Here is a 23,634-nt window from a genome sequence, read left to right as displayed (position 1 = left end):
ACTCACATGTAACGTGAACGTCCATTACAACTCTCTTCCGCTGGGGATGCATTTCTCTTCTCCCCCATGCGTGCTGCATCCTCCGCCCACAGTGCAACCCGTTTATTATCTCACTCTCTCCCCACTATATATCCGGCCCCTACACCGCCGTCATCAGGTGTTGCGATTTGCTGAAAGTGTTTCATTGTGTAGTACATGCACCTTCACATATAAATCTGATATATCCCACTTAAAATAAACGTACTCTATTAGAAATCATAAAAATGTACAAAGTGGATAATTTTCAGTCCAGTGTGACATACAAGGTTACAACACTTCAGTATTTATTCACCTTACATGTTTCAATTCAAAAGAATCATCCTCAGAGGCCTCAGAGGCGCACCACTACGATCAGGAAACACTTTCACTGTGTCAGTGTTTCCTGATCATAGTGGTGTGCCTCTGAGGATGATTCTGTTGAATCGAAACATGTAAGGTGAATAAAGACTGAAGTGTTGTAACCTTGTATGTCACACTGGACTGAAAATTATCAACTTTGTAATTAATAGTGTGACGGACCAGAATTAGACAATTCAAATTAATAAAAAAGTAATTAAAACAATTAAAAATTCGATATTTTTGCTTGGGGCTGTCGGTTTTTATCCAATTATCGTTGTGTTTGGATTCGTTTTCCAGCGGCATGAGTGTTGCACATATGTAGTTCCCAGTCATGTTGGTGCAGTTGCCATCAGCGATACATAAAGAATATATTATTATTGTTCATTTTTGTCCATATATTTTGTTTTTACTCTGCGTTAGTTTATTACTTTGGGCTCATATATGCCCTTTTGACTGTGTTCTCCGCCCTGCCTCTTAGTATCGCTGTTTTTGTTCTGTGTACATAGCGTGCCTAATCCCACTTTTATAACATGGTTGGGTCTGTGTGTGTGTGTGCTGCTGTCTTGTGTACAGTTTATGAAAGTCTCCAATATGGGGTTATGTGTGTCGGTGTCTGTGTCATTCATGTATAGGTTGTCTTTACCGATTCTATAAATGTGATACCTCTCCAAGGTATTCAAATGCGTTCTCTTCTTTCCTATAATATTCATAGTATCACATATGGTTCCATAGGTATGTCCGGTTTTAGTATGTGTTTCGAATACCCAGAGTTACTCTCGTTGCTTTTGATTTCATGGATATGGTCTTTATATCTTATATTAAATGTCCGTCCAGCCGGTCACGGTAGCCGAGCTGTCTAAGGCATGTACTGTCTTCGCTCTCTCGGAAGCCGGGATCGTGGGTTCGGATGTGTTTCCTGTGAGGTACGAACTGAATTCATATATATTATTCTTATACACTGCCGGTCACAGTAGCCGAGCGGTCTAAGGCATGCACTGTCTTCGCTCGCTCGGAAGCCGGGATCGTGGGTTCGGATGTGTTTCCTGTGAGGTACGAACTGAATTCATATATATTATTCTTATACACTGCCGGTCACAGTAGCCGAGCGGTCTAAGGCATGCACTGTCTTCGCTCGCTCGGAAGCCGGGATCGTGGGTTCGGATGTGTTTCCTGTGAGGTACGAACTGAATTCATATATATTATTCTTATACACTGCCGGTCACAGTAGCCGAGCGGTCTAAGGCATGCACTGTCTTCGCTCGCTCGGAAGCCGGGATCGTGGGTTCGGATGTGTTTCCTGTGAGGTACGAACTGAATTCATATATATTATTCTTATACACTGCCGGTCACAGTAGCCGAGCGGTCTAAGGCATGCACTGTCTTCGCTCGCTCGGAAGCCGGGATCGTGGGTTCGGATGTGTTTCCTGTGAGGTACGAACTGAATTCATATATATTATTCTTATACACTGCCGGTCACAGTAGCCGAGCGGTCTAAGGCATGCACTGTCTTCGCTCGCTCGGAAGCCGGGATCGTGGGTTCGGATGTGTTTCCTGTGAGGTACGAACTGAATTCATATATATTATTCTTATACACTGCCGGTCACAGTAGCCGAGCGGTCTAAGGCATGCACTGTCTTCGCTCGCTCGGAAGCCGGGATCGTGGGTTCGGATGTGTTTCCTGTGAGGTACGAACTGAATTCATATATATTATTCTTATACACTGCCGGTCACAGTAGCCGAGCGGTCTAAGGCATGCACTGTCTTCGCTCGCTCGGAAGCCGGGATCGTGGGTTCGGATGTGTTTCCTGTGAGGTACGAACTGAATTCATATATATTATTCTTATACACTGCCGGTCACAGTAGCCGAGCGGTCTAAGGCATGCACTGTCTTCGCTCGCTCGGAAGCCGGGATCGTGGGTTCGGATGTGTTTCCTGTGAGGTACGAACTGAATTCATATATATTATTCTTATACACTGCCGGTCACAGTAGCCGAGCGGTCTAAGGCATGCACTGTCTTCGCTCGCTCGGAAGCCGGGATCGTGGGTTCGGATGTGTTTCCTGTGAGGTACGAACTGAATTCATATATATTATTCTTATACACTGCCGGTCACAGTAGCCGAGCGGTCTAAGGCATGCACTGTCTTCGCTCGCTCGGAAGCCGGGATCGTGGGTTCGGATGTGTTTCCTGTGAGGTACGAACTGAATTCATATATATTATTCTTATACACTGCCGGTCACAGTAGCCGAGCGGTCTAAGGCATGCACTGTCTTCGCTCGCTCGGAAGCCGGGATCGTGGGTTCGGATGTGTTTCCTGTGAGGTACGAACTGAATTCATATATATTATTCTTATACACTGCCGGTCACAGTAGCCGAGCGGTCTAAGGCATGCACTGTCTTCGCTCGCTCGGAAGCCGGGATCGTGGGTTCGGATGTGTTTCCTGTGAGGTACGAACTGAATTCATATATATTATTCTTATACACTGCCGGTCACGGGAGCCGAGCTGTCTAAGGCATGTACTGTCTTCGCTCACTCGGAAGACGGGATAGTGGGTTCGAATCCCACACAACGCATGGATGTTTGGTGTGTGTATGCGTTTATTCTATGTTTATGTTGTCCTGTATTTAGGTAGAGGCCTCGCGACGAGCTGATCACTCGTCCAAGGAGTCCTACATTCTGTAAAATGATCATGAAACTGAAAATCAGAGGCCAGAATCTAAGGGGGGGGTGGAGCCGGTAAAAGAAACTTGATTTGTTTCATTCTGGCCCGTCACACTAACAATATTACAAATGATAAAACAACTCCGTCCAGTGTGACTGTTGAAGCTTTTACTACTTCACCTCTTAGCACCTTAATATTGTAAAGTGTTTCCGTTGTGATACTGCAGATAGCAGTAATCGTAAATCTGTAATTTGGGTGACTGTAAGTGCGAATGTGAAATAAAATTCGCTTGTATAAAATACAGCGTAAAGTTATTTGTCGCGATATACGCCCGATACGCGTTACACTGGTGTCACAAGTGGGATACGANCGGCGGGTGAGTCAGCGCTCCCCTCCCGCCCCTCCGCGGTGACGTAACGCGCAACGCTACGTACCCGTAATCAACTTCCTACTGTGACGTGGCACTCATTACGCAACGGGCAAGCACTGCAGCTATATAAGTGAACTGCACCCCAGCTACCAGTCAGTTGTACTGTGACAGCCGCCGAGTTATAAAGTAATAGTCGCCGAGCCGAGTTGACATATAGCAACAGTCGCCGAGTTAGTTGTAACCTGGCCATCGCCGAAGACAATTCCGAGTTGTACTGAGTCAGTCAGTGAGTCCTGGAGCTACCGCCGAGTCAGTCCTCGAGCTACCTCCGAGTTAGTTCCGAGTTAGCCAGCAACCAGTCAGTTGTAACCTGGCCATCGCCGAAGATAGTTCTGAGCAAGCCTACGAGCGAGTGTGTTATCAACAGTTCTCCAGTCAGCCGACTACAGTTGGAGTATAGCAGCCGTCGCGGATAGAAGAACCGGACGTGTGTGTGATTGTGTAATTGGGAGCGTGTGATACAGCGATACATAGCTCCCCTACTGTAAACGTGTAGACCACTGAAGACAGAGTGAACTGATTTGCGCATAGGGTTATAAGTCGTGAAACCCCGCAACAGTGGTAACAGATTATTGCGATTAGGGTTATAAAGTGTGAAACCCCGCAACTGTGTAATAATTAATTGTAGCCGTTAGTTGTAGATTGTTAAATAAACCAATTAACCATCTCTACGGCGTCTTCAGTAACGAAACACGTTACAGTATGTTTCGGTCCCTATAGACCATCATCAGAAGGAATATCAGTACTTTTAGAAACTACTATTACATTGGGTATTTTGATTTTTAAAATACATAAATATACAATATTTGTAATATACAAAATCCAAATTCCTTACAACTACAGCAACTGTCCTTACTGCATTGAAGTCCAGTCACACTGGACGGAATTGTTTTATCATTTGTAATAAAAAAAATATTTGTCCAGTTTACCCGATATATTTCAGTAGACAGTCCTAACATACCAAATGAATTCTAATCAAATCACAGTAATTATTAAGAATAGACTTCCAATGTTGTTGTATGCAAGAAAGTTGTGGAACAGAATTCTGTTTGAGAAGTTAGCAGTTGCTTACTTGGTCAAGAAATTCCTCTCTTTTTTGAGAACCCGAATATTAATTACCATGTGCTTAAGACTCCCACAACCGGAACGGTTAGATCCAGCCCACCCCGTCACACACTCTTCCGTTGTAACGTTATCCACTTAGGTGCTCCGGTGCTCTCCTCTCTTCACCCGTTACGACTAAAGTTTTATATGTCTGTCTTCTCTCTTACGCTTAGCCCTCCGTAGCTGTAACGTAAGTATGTGACTTTCTTCACACAGACACTCGCAATCAAGTTGACGAAGCTTGTACAATGTTTTTCTTTTCCCCCTAAAATAGTCGAAGCAACTGCACTAGCGACACCCTACTCGTGATGGATTGTGGGTAATTGTGTTGTGATTGAAATGTTTCTTTCAAGTGGACATGGATTTCTTCCTTTTATCTCACAGACTGATTGGTTCTGAACCGTAGGGCAACGAAAGAACTGGCAAGTTGGAGCCCAGGAGAACTATTGAAGGCCGCAAGCTGATTGGAATGGTTGCCGGTCTGTAGGATTTGTGTGGGGCTCGCGTTGTTAGCGTCTGCAGTTACGTACATACAATCCCTCCGTAGGGAATTGGCGCAGTGGCCATTCAGGAAATAACGACTTAACTTTAGGCAAGTGTGGCTTAGGCAGTGATTACGAAGTAATAAGTTTTCTGGCTTTATACCTTCAATGCAGGTAGTTCTTCGTTGTCACCGAGGGACTGACCGATCTTATGCTTCGTTCGTGAAATCTAAAATTAGATACGATCAATTTATTAAACTATCCAAAAATTATAATATTAATTACTGCGAAAGGTAGTGCCTGCAGTTTCATATTGTAACAGTGTTGAAACCCCTTTATTTATCGCGAGTTTTAAGTTATTTATTGTAAAAGCTAAAGCTATCGTTGTAACAGGCCGTGAAGGCCCATAGGGTTGTGAGACGTCGAGGCTCTCACATTTTCTACACAATCGGCTCACAGATGGCGGTGAGGTTTTCAGCCTTACACGCCGGCGTAAGCGACCTCCGTAGTCTAGAGGTAATGTTCCCATCTCATGACTCAAGGTACGCGGGTTCACACCCGGCGGAAGTCGTGGAATTTTTAAGGGCGGAAAAATTCAGGGAACAAGTCCTCCGGGAGGGACTTTAAGCCGTGGGCCCCGTGTCGTAGATTTACAGCACGTAAAAGATCCTCATGTCTCTAGGAGACCTCTGAGCAAAATTAGGCAACAATTTCCCGCCCAAGTAGTTTCCAGTGCCTCTGGTAGATGCGGGAAATATCAGGTACCGACGACCGACCTCGTTGGCTGAACGGGGCTGATAGCACGCACCAGTACCGGCAGGGTATGGCGGCAGTAGAAATTAAAGGGGGACGCACAATGGACCAATAACTGGTCTAAGTGCATGGGGAAACCCACCCCCTCTAATAATAATAATAATAATACACGCCGGCGTAAATTTCCCGACTGACTGATTCAACTGAGTGATAGCTAACGAACTGCATAGAACTAAGTGCAATAGGAGCTCAGTTGTGAAGAATTTGCACATTTTGTGAAACCCGAACTTTAATTACTGTGTTGGCAGGAGCCAGTTATTGGTCCGTATACTGAGCCAGACGAATCCAAGTTATATCGTCAAACCCTAAATCTATAAGATGGTTTCTGATATTGTTCTCCCATTTATGCCTTGTTCTCTCAAGTGGTCTCTTTCTCTCAGATTTTTTCCAGGCAAAATTGTATACATATTTATTATATGCCTTAGATTGAATTATCATAGAGAAAACTCTAGAAGAAATGTTATTAATTCATAATAAGAAAATATAGAATGATTTACGTATGTAGGCCTATGCGGTAGCGTAGTTGGTTGAGACACTATGCTACAAGCCGGAAGGTCTCGGTTTCTAGTCCCGATGAGGTCATTGGACTTTTTTCAATTGACCTAATCCTTCCAGCCGCACTATGGCCCTGGGGTCGACTCAGCCTCTAACAGAAATGAGTACCAGGAGTATTCTTGGAATATTCTTGAAAGTAAAGGGCGGCCGGCGCGTAGGGCTGACCTCACCGCCATCTGCGAGCCGATTGTCTAGAGAAAATGTGGGAGCCTCGACGTCTAACAATCCTATGGGCCTCCACGGCCTGTTACAGGGATACCTTTATTTATTTTACTGTAACATACATAAGTACGCGTATGTGAAGCACTCTTCCCTTCACCGTGAATTCAACGTTATTCACTTCACTCTATGCTAAGGAAGAACTAAGAAATAATTTTAGATTCACTATGGTGAAATATTATTTTACCGTATTCCCTTTGTGATTCAAATTTCGCAGAATATACCTACTTAGGAAACCAAGCACTGAGCGCGCGGTTATCTGATTCTAGGAGTTGTCTTAATGTGTTACTATGTAAGAAGATACTATTTTCCTTTAAGATTACTTATGGAACTAACATTATATTTCACACAGTAGAAGTTAGAAATTCCGTACGCTTATTGTATTACAATGAAGAGCAACTGAGTTCCTTTCCCACCCTGCTAGCATTTGAACTTCTCATAGAAACTTCGCTCCTACAGCGGAAATGTTTTGTGCCTTTACCTGCTGAAAATTCTCACACAAATATTTTGCCTTTGATGTTCGGAATGTAGAACATGAGATAAAGAAGTGTCTTGTTTAGGCTTTTACTGTTAGTACCGTGTGAAAAAAGACTACATCTTGATAAAACGGGGTCGTTTTTATCTTATAATCTGTTGCACGGTAGCGCCATCTTGTTCTGGCTTACACAATACGAGAAAGAAGAAGCAAAGTTTTATTTCCTTCGGAATAACTACGGAGTGCATAAAAAGGACACTAGGGCACAGGCGGTGACGTGTTCGTTCGTTATTGGCTTACTGGTCGCGGAATAGTTCTTCCAGTGATACACAAGAAGCCTGTCCTCATTGTAAAAGTACGGCGTCTTACACAGCGGAAAGTGCGTTTAGTTTTTTTAATGTTGCTGCTTTACTAGGAAGAGTAGACTGCGTAACATAAAATAAATTTACTTGCCATAGAATCTAAAAAGGCAGGTTTTGACATCAGCCTTAAGAAACATTTTATGTAGCCTTTATGCTTAGAGGGCCCATACACGTAGGAGTCTGGTTCGCGAGTCCAACTCGGTTCGGGTTCCAATGAGCCAAATTCGTTCGTGTGTGGGTCGCCACGCTCATACGTGTGTGGTGAAATTAATCCGAGTCCGGCTCCTCGCCGACCCCAACTCGTACGTGTATGGGTCGTCTTAGCGTTATTGAGACCGTGTTTAAAAAGTTGACGTATTTTGGTTTGTGTTCCTCCTACTGCCGCTTGCCTAATTCCCCTCAGCACTACATAATGTTTGCTGTATTGTTAGTTGCGGTCCACCAAACTGATGATGCAATAATAGTTTTGTTTTTCACTTCTGAAAACTGAACTTTGCACATGTTTCTTCTTTCTCCGCATCTTCCTCGGCCTGTTCGCTTTAACCGTCCTCTTCAGCTCGTGCAAATTTTTCTTCGGTGAGGCTTCGGTGTCCGAAGTTAACTCACGGCGTATTTAGGCTCTCGCTGCTATGCTCAGCCTTGCTCCTCACGGTGCAACTTGCCTTCCACGAAGCATGAATATTTGTCCCTCTCTCTAACACGCGTTAGCGCTGGGGCAGGTTTTCTCCGAGTACTTCGGTTTCCCCTGCCAATCTTCATTCCACCAATTGCTCCACAATCACCCTCACCTATCAGCTGGGGCTGGTACAACAGACCAGAAGTGGCCGCAGTACAAGGGACTGAGTCCCACCCCTCTAGCAATAAAAAAAACACTTTATTTGATGGAGTGAGTAGATTTTGTATTAGTAATGGTATACAAATATTTTTCCTTGAGCCGTGATGTGTTATAACATCTGATTTGTTCAGATTAGAATTAAATTAAGAAATTGTTAATCATTTTCCAGTCTAGAAAACAGAAATTAATGGCCGTGGGGATCCGTTGTGATGACCACGTGACACCCCCTATCCGCTAAAGTAGGAAATTACACGCCGACAAGCGGCGGTCGCTCGGTCGGTAGAGTTCGCTTGCGGACTAAAGCCACGGAATTTATTTAATTGTTAATCATTTAGACATTAGATAAAGAGAACTTCTTTGAACTTGGAGGTCGACCCAACAGAAAATATGTCGGCCTGCCAAAACAGCACAGCACTTGTATGCAAGATTCTCAGTACATATTCATGTCCGGTGTATGATTCAGACCTTCGATGCTACTGTTTCAGAATTCAAAGTCACGCGCCCCTTACTACAGAAAAGTACTATGGTTAGCCGGTTTGGAAATCTGGGCTCTCCAATTGCGAGCGATGAAAGATCCTTCTGAAAAAGAACGATTTATCTTTAGTAAGGGCCGCCACTTTCGTGAGTACAACTTGCTAGCGGCAAATGACCTATTCCCTCGCTAAAGTCGAGTTGAAACTAAGGAGGCATGACTCTGTGGGATGTTTAGTTTGCGGCCGCTGCAAACCGCAACGATCTGTCCAGGCTGTGCACAAGTTCTCGTGGTCCTCATGTCAGTAGCAGGCCCAGAAGTCTGCATGTTTATCGGTCACAGCGTTCTTTCGTCCGGCATTGAAACTCACGAACAAATAAAGTTGCCTGGCACTTGTGTTCTTCGCATGCAAACATAAACCAAACTCTCGTGAACTATACTGAACGAGAAATTAGATTGAAACAGAAACAACTGAACGTAAGTTCCTATAGCGACGTGTATCATGAAATCAGTACTTACCACTACTACTGCATACTTTAACATAAATGAAACTTCCATTTAAAACATATTCGATAAAAAGTAAAAGTCAAAAAAGTAAAGGTATTTCTGTAACAGGCCGTGGAGGCCCATAGGGTTGCGAGAGGTTGAGGTTCCCACATTTTCCAGACAATCGGCTCATAAAATTGCGGTAAGATTGTCAGCCTTAAACGCCGGCCGCCCTTTACCCCCAAGAATATTCCTGGTACTCATTTCTGTTAGAGGCTGAGTCGACCCCAGGGACATATTGCGGCTGGAAGGATTAGTTAAGTTGAAAAATCCACCTCTTCTGGATTCTATTCCGCGACCTTCCAGCTTGTAGCATAGTGCGTCAACCAATTACGCTACCGCGTTCACCCTAGGCACGTATAAATAAACAATTCTTAAATACAACTATCAAATAAATCATTATTTACAGATTTTAATAAGTTATTTCTAAATATGTGCTCTTAATTAAATTCGCCACCTGCAGAAACCCGGAGATTCAACACTGTTCATGCCCAAATGCGACTTTCGCCTCCGCAGACGCGTGAGAGGTGAAACATTTCCCGAGCTCACCTCCACTTGTCTGGTCTACAGGGCGGTTTATACTGACGGGTCGTTTGTTGAAGGCTCACCTGGATGTGCCTTCGTGACTCAAACACTGACTCCTCAGCTTTAGTGGCTTGTATACGGCCAAGCTTTACGTCATATACCAGAATCTTCAGCTGAGTAGGCAACAATCTCGGTAAAATTATCGTCTTTGCCCAGATTACGTAAATGTCTTACAGCGTCTCAGAGGGCGTACGCCGGACCACTTGGTTGATTTGCTGATTCGACAGGAAGTGTTGACCGCCGAGAGCACGGAGGTCAGTTGTAATCTGTTGCCTGCCTGGCCATACAGGTCTGCCAGGGGCATGACGCCGCTGGTGCTACCACGAAAACAGTCATGCACGGAAACTTATCATCACATCGAACTTTAGGTGGTGATGTTCGCTCCTATCTTCACCGCACCATTTTGTGGTCGTGGCAAGAGGAATGGATAAAAAAGCACTCCGTGGGTTTTAATCCGTAAGCGAACTATACCGACCGAGCAACCGCCGCTTGTCGGTGAAGTTAATGCCAACTTTAACGGATAGAGGGTGTAGCGTGGTCAGCGCAACGAATCCTCACGGCTGTTAATTTCGGTTTTCTAGACTGGAGCCGCTATTTCCTTAAAATATCTCCTCAGTTATCCTCAAGAGGCCGAGTGGACCCCGTTCCCGACCCATTACTTTTCAGAAAATCTGGTAGCGCCGGGAATCGAACCAGGGACCTCTACATCTGTAGATATGAACTCTGACCACTAGACCACAGAGGCAGTCTAACCTTATATACAACCTGTTTTACTAAGATTTTACGTAATATTCGTTGTTGTCCTTAATGAGTCCTTTTCCTCGTGTCAGACTTTATTACTCGTACAGTCTAAAATAAGTCTACTTTTAGTTACTTCTGTACTCTAATAAACAAAGAGCTTCTAGTTTCAGTTCTGAACAGGCGCACATATCTCCCCGGATGCTGATGCACCTGTAACTTCCCAAACCCACGCAGAGGCACCATTGATACCTACTTTCTCCACTGCATTCCCATCCTGGGCCAGTTAATGTCATCTCTCGCCATTCATTCATCATTGACTCTACAGCCCTTTTGGGCCCTGGCTGCGTTTTCAGTTTCGTAATCTTATACACAGTCAGTAAAACTCCTTGGACGGGGATCAGCCCATCGCAAGGCCCCTGCCTACATATAGATCAACACTAACACAAAATAAACGCACACAGACATACATGCGTCGAGTGGGATTCGAACCCACGATCTCAGTGTTCGAGCGAGCTGAAGCAGTTCGTGTCTTAAACGGCGCGCCCGCTGTGATTGGCATTTCTCCTTATAGTAAGTCTAATATCCATCTTATTGTTATTGTCCCATATCAACATTCCAAATTACGGTTTTCTGAAAGGTTTCTCCACTCGAATTCTCTACATGTTTCTTATCTCGGCCGTCCTAGTCACAAGTCCAGTCCATTGCAATCTCCTTGAGTTCACTAGCCTAACAGTTCTGCGGGAAGTGCCAAGTCGCCGTAATTCGAAAATGTCTCGTTTACTTCATCAGCCTTAGGTCCGCTTGGATTCTTGAAAACTTTGTTTAAAAAACTTGTAATTTATTTTATTCTCTTCTTTCCTTTGCATTTCTGCTTCGTTTTCCCCTTTACATTTTGTTTTAGGAAGGTTTGTAATTTACATTCCTTTCCAAAGTAAGAAAAGCCGCGTCTGACAGCCATTGGAATTGCGTATAATTTATTACTTGAAGTAAACTTTGGATATTCGTATGTTTCAAGAGTAAAATTCGTCACAAATACTTAGACCACATTCCCCACAACGTCCCAGTTCTCCATTCATTATCAGCAGTCTGGAATCTCTCATTCATTCCATTAAATTTAATTTATTCTCAGACCCACATTACTTACTAATTACATTTGTGGGTGTTTATCGGCAGGCAAACTTACTCGCTCGCCTGAGAGAAATGTGTCCTGATTGGAGCTCCCAGGGATCGATAAATTGCGAATGCTTTGTCTCACACTTACCTGCATGAATCTTAGTGACTTAGAGTTTTGTCCGCATTTCTGCGATCTTCCTGCAATCTCTCTGACGTCTGTTTGATATTGTCACGTGTATTAGTGGTTATAGAAGGGTTTGGGTTTGAATTTATTGACAATTTAGAGATGTTAACTACAAGTAATTATAACGCTCTCGGTACTTCTCTCCCTGTTTAAGACTTATTTCCGAACACTATGAGCGCTTGTCCTGTTCCATAAGTCAACTGCGGAAGTTGATATTGAGGAGACAAGTTGGGGCTCCATGTGAGCATGGTGAAGATGCATTTATATTACATGCACGGTCTCACTGACGTGCGGCATTCAGAATGTCATCTAACAATACGTAACACTAACAGGAGGTAATTGTGTAAGAAAACGGAAAATGACGACTTGGCTTTGCACCAGATCTTTGAAATATACGCAGTTTATTAATCGTTTCAAACAGACATGTCAACTATATATCGTCCATTAGTACTAACATTTTTCTTTCGAAACCCTAAACTACTCCTCAAAAATTCTTCTCTACTGAAAGGTGGCATTGAATCCCCAACCTAAGAGTACTGCAGAACTAATACCAGTTACCAAACTCAGGGTACTGCAGAACTACTGCCAGTCCCCAAACTCAGAGTACTGCAGAACTACTGTCAGTTCCCAATCTCAGAGTACTGCAGAACTATTGCCAGCACTAACCTCAGAATACTGCAGAACTACTGCCAGTCTCCAACCTCAGAATACTGCAGAAGTACTGCCAGTCCCCAACCTCAGAGTATTGCAGAACTACTGCCAGTTCCCAACCTCAGAGTACTGCAGTATTACTGCCAGTCCCCAACCTCAGAGTACTGCAGAACTACTGCCAGTCCCCAACCTCAGAGTACTGCAGTATTACTGCCAGTCCCCAGCCTCAGAGTACTGCAGAACTACTGCCAGTCCCCAACCTCAGAGTACTGCAGAACTACTGCCAGTTCCCAATCTCAGAGTACTGCAGAACTACTACCAGTCCCCAACCTCAGAGTACTGCAGAACTACTGCCAGTTCCCAATCTCAGAGTACAGCAGAACTACTACCAGTCCCCAACCACAGAGTACTGCAGAACTACTGTGTCACCAACCTTCGAGTACCGCAGTACTACTGCCAGTCCCCAACCTGAGAGTGCTGCAGAACTACTGTCAGTCCCCAACCTCATAACACTGCGGAAGTGGTGCCAGTCCCTAACCACAGAGTACTGCAGAACTGGCGTGCTGGTGTCGTTGATGTCAAAAATTGTGCCCAGGAAGAATCCCGTGATACCCACAATGAATTGTTTAACGCTCATTCTAGTGTCAGTAAAACAATTAAATCGGTCGAAAATTGTTTATGGAGGGGACACAGATGTCGTCTTCCTCATGAATTCAGCGTGAAATGTGACTTGGATTGCTGAGTCCTGTCCTTTAGAGCTTCGGTTGGGAAAGTGGCAAGTGTTGCTTAAGCTTTTTAATTCCGCTATCATTCTCCATCAGTAAGACTAATGGCGTGTTGCTGAGATATAACACAGCGGGTCTCTCTCTGCTCCTGGGAATGCCCTTTCTGTCTGTCAAGTCTTTAAAAAGCGACCGTCTCGCAGTCATATGCTGCACATATTAGTACAGGGGGACTTTCTAGCATTAAACATAAGCATATTTATTATTAGTACCTTTTCATTAATTAAAAGTCGCAATGATTATTCAGATTGGTTTCTACTACACATTCATATGCCGTGTACCTAGCAACTGGGGCTTCGAACTGCGCAAGTCTAGTGGACTTCAGGCTGAGAGGGCACAGTTTCTTCAAGAGGAGTATCCTCTGAATTTGCCACTTCCTTACAGGACCTGCCGTTTGAGAGAAATCAGGCGAGTCGGACAAATGTTTGGCTGTTGTGTTTGTTCTTTATTTTACAACTGTGTTAATGCCGAGATTACGTCAATGGCAGGGATACTGATGAACATGCAGGAGGTGGTGGAATGATTGTGTGTGTGTGTATATATATATATTAATACAAGTGGTCTAGTGGTCAGAGTTCTTCGCTACAGATCCAGAGGTCTGGGTTCGATTCCCGGCGTTACCAGATTTTCTGAGAAGTATTGTGTCTGGAACGGGGTCCACTCAGCCTCGTGAGGATAATTGAGGAGCTATTTCAAAGAAATAGCGGCTTCGGTCTAGAAAACCGAAATTAACGGCCTTGGGGATCCGTTACGCTGACCACACGACACACTCTATCCGCTAAAGTTGGAACTAACTTCACCGACAAGCGGCGGTCACTTGGTCGGTATAGTTCGCTTGCAGACTACAGGCCAGGATTTTTTGTTTTGTTTTGTTACATGAGCATTCTGTGTTTCAACTGTTACTTCGTCATTTGTTATTGGACTGTGACGTCTCCAAGACGAAACTACACAATTCAAACTGTTCACATCATCCGTGTCAGAGCCCACATGTGGCTTGGGTCCGACTGTCCGTTGAGACTAGATGTGTGCCCGACAGATCCCGCTGCGCCCATCACGAAGAACAGTGCACTGTCTCCTGTAAAGCAGGCAACTCTGTACTGCTGTTTGGATGACATGTCTTCAACTGAACTGAAGTATGACGCTGAATCAACTCGTGTTGTTTATCGCAGTCGTGTCACGATTATGGTAAAAAATGTAATTTTAATGTTTACGACCAGAAGAATGTTGTCAGTGTGAAAAGTTGTGATTAAATTAAACAGAACTGTTCATGCACTCGTGGTAGATGAGACAAAAAAAAAAAAGACAAAGCTGTCTCTATAACGGGTTGTGGAGGTCCATAATTGTGTGAGACTTCAAGGTTCCCACATTTTTTCGAGACAATCGGCTTACACATAGCGGTGAGGTTGTCAGCCTTACGCACCGGCCGCCTTGTACCCCCAGGAATATTCCTGGTACTCATTTCTATTACAGGCTGTGTCGACCCCAGTGCAGCTGGAATGTTCAGATCAGGTGAAAAAAAAACAATAATCTCATCGCTGTAAAGAGGCTCCATGAATTCGTGAGTCAAACCCACATCCTCACGCCTTATTTACTTAAGATCCAGCTTAGTATTATCTTTCCATTCACCCTAGTTCCTCCAAGCCATGGTGCAGCTGGAAAGATTAGGTCAATTGCAAAATATCCATCCCCTCAGGCCTCGAAACCGCGACCTGCCGGCTTGTAGCATAGTGCCGCAACCAACTATGTTACCGCGTGTCCCCGACTGCCCTCGGCAAGAGCATAGAATCCATTTCTGAGAGCGAAGCTCTTTTCCCTTCAGTGACAGGTTCACCATGATATCTTAGTAGAACTGGACCTACACCTTTTTTTTTTCAATTCGCTTAGTGGGTGGGGGGGGGTGGAGTCCAACTGGGTCCACTCGGCACGGCGGCCACTGATTGACCTATTGTACCTGCCCCGGGTGATTATGATGATGCAGAATTTGGTGGAATGAAGATTGGCAGGGGAAACCGTGGTACTCGGAGTGAACCCGCCCCAACGCCACTTTGTCTACCACAAATCCCACTTGACCAGACCCGGGATCGAACCCGGGTTGCCGCGGTGCGAAGCCAGCGACTATTCGTTTGAGCTATGGCGCGGCCTTGTCCTACACCTTAACGTGAGTTCTGAAGTGGGGATGTAATGAGCTGTTGTTTTTCACATCCTCAAGATGTTATTTTCGGTAGCGGTGTCAAACGGTGACCAGATATCGAAGTCAGAACTATCTGAATCAGAGTCCAGTGTCGTTCCTCTAGGACGCCAATTTCCTTACATATAAAGTATTACTGATCCCGGTTTTGCAAATTGCATCGTCAGAAGAGGTTCATATCAACTAATATTCTTAGGGAACTGTTGCCACATTGCCCCGATGAACAGTTTGGCATCGCGGCGCCCGGCGCAGTAATCTGATTGGAGAGGAAGGAGTTAGTTTCGGTGGCCGGCCACGGTCACGTCACATTAACATTTGAACCCAAAATGCAATCGAATTATTCGCTAATGTAATTTATCGTGCTGGAATAAGATTATCCGAATTCGGTCTGTATAATTAGATCACATAATCCGCAATTCTGTCATGTGATTATTGACAGTTGACGAACGTGGACATTTTGCCCAATTTTCGCGTTTGGAATATATAATATGACTGTCGTCGCATTTTACGAGAAATTAATTTAATTTTACGTGACGCATCCCGTATATTATGAAATGTTTAAATGTATTACATTATCATGCGTCATTAACATTACTGGTGGCTTTTAAAGAATCCTTTTAATTAAATAATTACTTCAAAGTTATTAAAACGAAATTAATTGGAACCCACAGAATTGCGAATTCGTCGCTATGAAAACATTATTCCAACGAGGCAAAAGGCGTTGATGTGAACTTCGCGACCTCACGTTTTGTTTAGTGAGAAGGGGGAGAGAGACCTGTATAAACTAGCGGGACCACCAAGCCAATGGGGGTTCCCCGATGCGTCAGTTGCGGGCATTATCCGGGGCCTGAGCACTGCGCACTAGCCTGGGTTTACATGAACGAATTTATTCATTCAAAATCGATGGTAAGTTTTCGTGAATCACTGTGAACTAGACGCGGAATTTTAATTTTCTCAGAATTAAGTATTGTCACGTGTTAAATATGTATAGAAGGGGTTAGGATTTATTGCAATCTCGACACCCGTAACTACAAGTAACTATAGCGCTATCGCTAATTCACAAACTCTACAAACCAACAAAGCACGGCGCTGTGCCTCTTTGGTCTGCTTAGTCTTCATATAACTTCATATGACTTAAATGTTGTACATGGATGGCCACAGTGTGGCTAAGCAACAGCTTGGTAAACTATCCTCAACAATAGACTGTTTTCTATGGGATCGGTGCCGCTACCGTTGCTAATCAAATTTTCGGTAAACATGTTTCAATAACAGAGGCTGTGTTTTCTGTGTGTATATCCTGTATCCATTCATCTTCTTCCCGTTCGTGCTACATGCTCTGCTCACCTCATCCTCCCTTTCTTGATCATTCTAATTATGCTTGTAGAAGAGCACACGTTATGAAGCTGTAGCATTAGCCATACAATCTTTATTATATTCTATCGGTTTCTGCGATTTCTGTACTGAAACATTCGGAGCATCAGAAGAACGGATCCTCAGTGCAAATATCTCATGAAACGTAGGCTATGAGCAATACCACTTATTGTGCAGAACTTCCATAGTATTTCCTTCCCAGGCTCGGCAGTACCACGGATTAGGCGGTCATGTGGTCACGACAATTCAATAGGATCTGAGTGCCTCACGCCATGAACTCTGCCACTTCATCCTTGCAGGAGCGCACAAGCCCCAGTACAGTGGTTTCTGATTCTTCATGAATAAATATACCCACGTTATGGGAAATGTGTTTATATTGTATACTCCTGCTTCTTGACTGTTCCAGAGATCCGCAGCGGAATTGGTATCGAGAATCCTGGTCTATTGAATAGAACAAAACCCCCTGAAACGAGGGAAAATTCAGCCGGAGGCCAGCGCTTCGGATGGCGTAGAATGGCAGAGTAGTTACAATTGTAAACACGTGGGGCTTGTGTGCTTATTCTTAGTTTAGTGAGACATAGGAAACGGGAGCAAAAGAATGACAGAAGCTTTTGAAAATGAAGAGACTTTTGATCGGTATAGGAATTATGTGACCGCCTCTGTGGTCTAGTGGTCAGAGTTCCTGGCTACAGATCCAGAGGTCCCGGGTGTGTTTCCCGGCAATACCAGATTTTCTGAGAAGTAGTGGGTCTGGAACAGTGTCCACTCAGCCTCGTGAGAATAATTGAGGAGCTATTTCAGGGAAATAGCGGTTCCGGTCTAGAAAACCGAGATTAACGGCCGTGGGGATTTGTTACGCTGACCACGTGACACCCTTTATCCGCAAAAGTTGGCACTAACTTCGTCAATAAGCGGCGGTCGCTCGGTAGGTATAGTTCGCTTGCGGACTAAAGGCCACGGATATTTTTGTATAGGAATTATGCAGTAACAAGAGGATGGGGTACATAACATAGGCTGATACTGTTAGGGAGATAAAGTAAAAAAAAAAGTTCTTGGAAGAACTAAATGCCAACTTTCCTTTGATACAACATCGACAGCATGTAAGAACATAATTGGGGAGGGGAGACACACATAAGGATCTCATAAGCCTCAGTTTAGGAGCCTACTTTCCTTGTTTTTAAAATAATAAAAGGATGCTTGTTGTCTGTGTATTCATCTGTCTGTGTGTCCCTCTAATTTTTAGGCTTGTGACATCACCTTGCTGTATGTCTGTACATCTGTGTCCTCTCCTAATTTTTTTGGTTTTGTATGAAGTCCTCTTGTATCAAACGAAAGTATGCAATTAGTTCTTCCCAGAAATTCATTTATTTTTCAAAACAAGAAAAATACGATAACAAAAAGTGTTTGATGTGTAGCACACTTGAGAATGATAAAGGCGTACTAAGGTTTTGTCGAAGACATGACAAGAGATCAGTCTGGAGAAATAAACTTAAATGCGAAGATGATGCGGGATTATAAATATATAGAGTAACGTTATTCTTGCATTGAGTTAAGCACGGCTACTTTAAGGCGCATGGGGAAGTGGAGGAATCCTTTCTTTCCTGATATTTTCTCTTCTCTGCAGTCTCCGTGTTGGCTCTGCGACCCACCCACACTCCAGTACAATTAGTATTGCGGGATATTTCCCGCAAGTAAAGAAGACGTAGCCTGAAGCTAATAACTCACTTCCATCTAATTTAGAAGTTAAGAATTCTTAGACCCCTATTTGTACTCCTTCCTACAATTTCATGGCATGGTGTTTAATTAAGCAGAAGGAAAACTTTACCTTTTACCTTTTTCAGTTACTAGAGTTGAAAGTGTTTCAATTTTCTCGAACTTTCCTGGCATCGTCTACCTTTCATTTTATATTGATAGGCCACACATCTGGCTTCGGTTTGCAGCCCATTCCTTCCAGACACCGAACACTTCGTTTGATGACATCGAAGGGTACATCTCAAGAAAGTATTAATCGTCGAAAGACATTGTTCACATTCTCGGAATTAGAGTGTGTACCGTTGTTTTCCTGAATGTACATCATGTAGTTTTATTTACTGAGGTGGTTTCCATAAATAACTTAAATTTAATCAATGTCGTTNAACATGAATTAATTCCGTCCAAATTTTCGGGTTCCAGCGAGGCGCACATGCATTTAAACAGACGGAGAACTTAAGGCCACCTCTTCTTATTCAGTGAGGCTGAAAACTTCTTCAGAACTGATGCCAGGATAGTACTTCAATTCGGTCACTATTTCTTAAAATCTCTTCCATTTCGTCGCTCCTCTGTCATCCATCCAAAAACGTCTGGCGGCTGACGTCTTCGTAAAATGTCCCACGGAATTAGTAAATGAAGATCTCATGCCATGACAGGTCTTATTATAACGTTTTCCTCTTTTCCAAATTCATCTGCATACTGTGTATATAAGCTACTCGGAATTTTTCTTTTGAAATGCCTTCCACTGTAACCGTACGTCCCTCGTCAAAATTATATAATTAAGGGTATGAACTACTTAGAGCATTGTTTAATACCGTGAGAGACGCTCCATCGGCGAGATACCATCCCGGGACCGTCTAGTTGTAATTCCTCTATTGTCCTCCTTAGGTTAAGGGTGCCGCTATTGTCCCTAACGTCACCTGTTTACTCCCAGTATATCATAAACCCATGAACTGACCGCGTGCGAGACCGGCCAGGAGGGGTCTTGGATTCCTTGAAGACCTACAGAGGTTTATGGTCATCTCGAAAAATACGAATGTTGGGCAAATGTCGGGCTCGACCCTTGGATTTCTCTTGTTATTTTTCTTGTTTTTCTGATGCCAACTGGGGGACTTGTAAAGAGGGGGGGTCGGCTATAGGGAGCGGAGGAGGACAGTGGTTGGAAGGTAGATAGAGAAGAGGGAAGTGTTTAAGAGTAGTGGTAGCTAGTCGGCGGACGGAGCGGCTAGCTTGGAGAATAATGTCAATATTCATCATTAATGAAATTTTAAATTAAAACTGCAATCCACAACGTTCTGGAGATCCCGGATTTATTTGCCCCGAAGTGTGTTCCACTCCCATCTCCGAAGCACCCGTATCCTGTGATTAAGAACTCAAGCTCGAGCGAAAGTCGTGGCAACTGTACGTCGGCGGACAGCTACACCACATTGCTATTCCCTGAGACTCTGTACTTTCGCGAACTGGAAATTTCTTACTCTGACGTTAAAAATGACAGATGTAACTTGTAAGTACCTGGTAGCATCTGGTAGACGAATTCCATGGGAAAGAGTCTTCCATGAGTAGAGAAGAGACTAACACAATTTTTCATTCCACATTACAGAGACAATACATGTGGCCCAGAAGGGGGAACTATATTCACTTAATTCACATACATTATAAATGTGAAAACGCGGATTGCACTAGCGCGGAAGACACAGCAGTTCCACCCAATTTCAACGCACTTGTTGATGGCCGAGTAGGTTGAAACATGTAGTGCAGTGACGAATTTGAAAAAGACTTAATTTTAAATCGTAACATTGTTGAATGGTGGACGGTAAATAAAACAAAAATTAATTCTTTCTTGTGAAGTCCCTCATCTGCTCAAAAAAAATGTTCACACATTTTAAGGAATTCGGTTCATTGCTTTCATCACAAGAATCCACCCTTGTTCCTAACCCTGAGTCAAATTAATCTAGTCCATCTCGTGCCTAATTATTTCTGTTAAGATTTATTTTACCATCTACGTCTTGGTCTAACATATTTGTCTTTTTCCTGCAGGATTTCAGACAAACCTTTGTATGAATTTCTCAGGATTAAAAAGAAACTAAATTAAATCCGTGGCTTTTTAGTGCGTAAGCAAACTAAACCTACCGACCGTGCTACCGCCATTTGTCTTCGAAGTTAATGCCAACTTTTGCGGATAGAGGGTGTCGTGGTCAGCGTAACGGATTCGCACGGACGTTAATCTCTGTTTTCTAGACCGGAGTCGCTACTTTTCAATTCAAGTAGTTCCTCAATTATCCTCACGAAGCTGAGTGGACCAAGTTCCAGACCTACTACTTCTCAGAAAATCTGGTAGAGCTGGGAATCGAACCCAGGACCTCTGGATCTGTAGACAGAATCTCTGACCACAAGACCACAGAGGCGGTTATTTCTGAGGAATTAGCCCATGAAAACCTCGAGAGCCATTAAAACTGCAAGCAGTGTTTCGGACACCCTTTGATAACATAAGCCGTTCAAGAGAAGATTAAAAATCCGAAAATTCTCCTCTAATATGGGCTTAGTACGGACGGACACGGTGATCATGCACTGATGCGGAAATAGTCTGGAACGCGACTACCGAACCAGTGCGTTACGAAGAGAAAGTATGGCCTCAACAAAACCAGAATATTTGCTGAAGAGCTACTCCCTGAAACACTGCGCTTTCCCATGCCACTATGACGAGTCTGTGCACATACACACAGCAAAAAGTGTGTGTGCCGTTCTGACGTGTGCAACACTTGCCTATCTCGGCTACAGAAGGGAATGCTACAGGTCTGCACCGTGCATATGCAAATAGCAGTGTTGTTACGCGTATTTGCATGTTGAAAATGCTTTTAGAACACTTTGCATCTGAAACGAAATCAAGTATTTACCATTCTGTATAGTCTTCCTGTGTGTAAATAGGATGAAATGAATTCAGAGACCCTTCAAAATGTGACGGCTGTCGACTGCATTTTGAGTGACAGAGAGAAGCAGTAATGAGAACAATCATTACAAAGGCTACCGTATGTTCAATTTTAAGCAAAGAAGGCAAGAAACGGAAGATATAACCAACACCACGGAGCACTGCCCTTCTTTCGGAGATAAGCTTAATACCGGCCGCGCCATAGCTCGAGCGGTTAGTCGCTAGCTTCTCACCGCGACAGGCCGCGTTCGAGCTCGGGTCTGGTCATGTCGGATTTGTGGTGGACAAAGTGGCGCTGGGGCAGGTTTTCTCCGAGTACTTCGGTTTCCCCTGCCAATCTTCATTCCACCAAATTCTCCATCATCATAATCAAACGGGATAAATACAATAGACCAATCAGTGACTGACGTGCCGAGTGGACCCAGTTGGACTCAACCCCTCAGTAAGCGAATTAAAAAAATTAATTAGTCTCTGGCTTCCCACCACAGGGGCCCGGGTTCGAGCTCGGGTCTGGTCATGTCGGATTTGTGGTTGACAAAGTGGCCCTGGGGCAGGTTTTCTCCGAGTACTTCTGTTTCCCCTGCCAATCTTCATTCCACCAAATTCTCCATCATCATAATCACACGGGACAGATACAATAGAACAATCAGTGCATAACGTGCCGAAGGGACCCAGCTGTACTCCACCCCAACATGCGAATTAAAAAAAAAATAGGCTTAATATTCGTTCAGCGGGTCAGTATATTTTTAAGGATTGCAACCTGTTGCGTGTATTCAACGAACATATATAATTTTACCGTCAACGTAACAATATTTGATTATTTATTTATATAGCACGCACTGTATGTTTCGACCTCAAATGGGTCATTTTCAGGTGCAGCAAGTTTCTCACATAGTATTACCGAACTAAAACGCTAACATTCCAGTTTTTCTAAACAGTTCGTGCAAATTAGTTTCTATTCGATTCACAATCCGGACAAAACTTAGAATAGACTTTGGATAAAACTAACAGTAAAATACAATATATACATATATATGTCTTCTTGTGGAACCCGAAGGTTCATTACAGTATTTACAACAGCCCGTCACTCTAACCTATTCCGGGCCAGATGAACAGAGTTCATACCTTTGCATCTAGCACCTTTACCTTTAAATACTGAATTTCTTCTAGAGAATATATATAAATTCAGTTTGTACCTCACAGGAATCACATCACAACTCAGCTACAAAGCCCAACCGGATATTGCTGCTTACTGATTACTTTGGGAACCATATGAAACACGCATCCTGTATCCTTTTCAATGATCTTCAAGTCATGAATAGAAACTTCTAATAAAATCTGGATATATTTTTGAAACCTGTATTCAGCAGCAGGCAACTACATTTTGCTTTTTTCTAGAGCTGGATCACTGGGCTGACTAGGTGTTATATGTGTGACAATCGAGAGGTTAATTGCATACATAATGTAGTATATGAATTAATAAATAAAATGCGTTGCTATTATTAATCAATAGCCTATTAGATCTGCTATAACTTGTAATGTTACGCCGGTTAGAAACTGTAGAGTACTGTATACATCACAAAACTCTTCGTTACATAATACGAACACTCTAATTTTGGAGTTTTCTTCCTCCCTCTTTGGCTCGAAAAAATTTCTGAACATTTTATATTCTTGCCTCACTGCAACAGACCATTCTATTAGTATTAACAAGTAGATGCTAACATATGAAACCCATTAACCGTAATAATACTCGCTTCGATCAGTTCTTTTGCTTCTCCCAATACATCTTTCCCTTTTCCAGTTACAGAAGTCTTGGGAGGGGGGGAGGTGAGGAAACCACAAACACGCAAGCCGTGATACACAGCTCGTGTGCAGACTTGTTGATAACGTATTAGTGCATCGTGTTTGCGGAAAATTGATTTCTTTATGCAAGCGAGGAGCGTTATAAGCTGAGATGGAGAGTCAATATGTGTGGGGCACGTTTTTTCCTTGCATTGGATGCGGGTGTGAC

The 23,634-nt window shown here is 43.5% G+C and overlaps 1 protein-coding gene across 1 annotated transcript in view; it reads left to right on the top strand.

Annotated features, from left to right (window-relative positions):
* The window catches only part of LOC111871212, a 151,092-nt gene that overhangs the window by 101,400 nt on the left and 26,058 nt on the right, over positions 1-23,634 (top strand). The gene's annotated exons all lie outside the window — the stretch shown is intronic.

This window comes from Cryptotermes secundus, unplaced genomic scaffold (assembly GCF_002891405.2).
Source record: "Cryptotermes secundus unplaced genomic scaffold, Csec_1.0 scaffold573, whole genome shotgun sequence".
NCBI lineage: Eukaryota > Metazoa > Arthropoda > Insecta > Blattodea > Kalotermitidae > Cryptotermes > Cryptotermes secundus.
The sequence above is the reverse complement of the archived record's forward strand: the minus strand, read 5'-3'. Positions and strand labels throughout refer to the sequence as shown.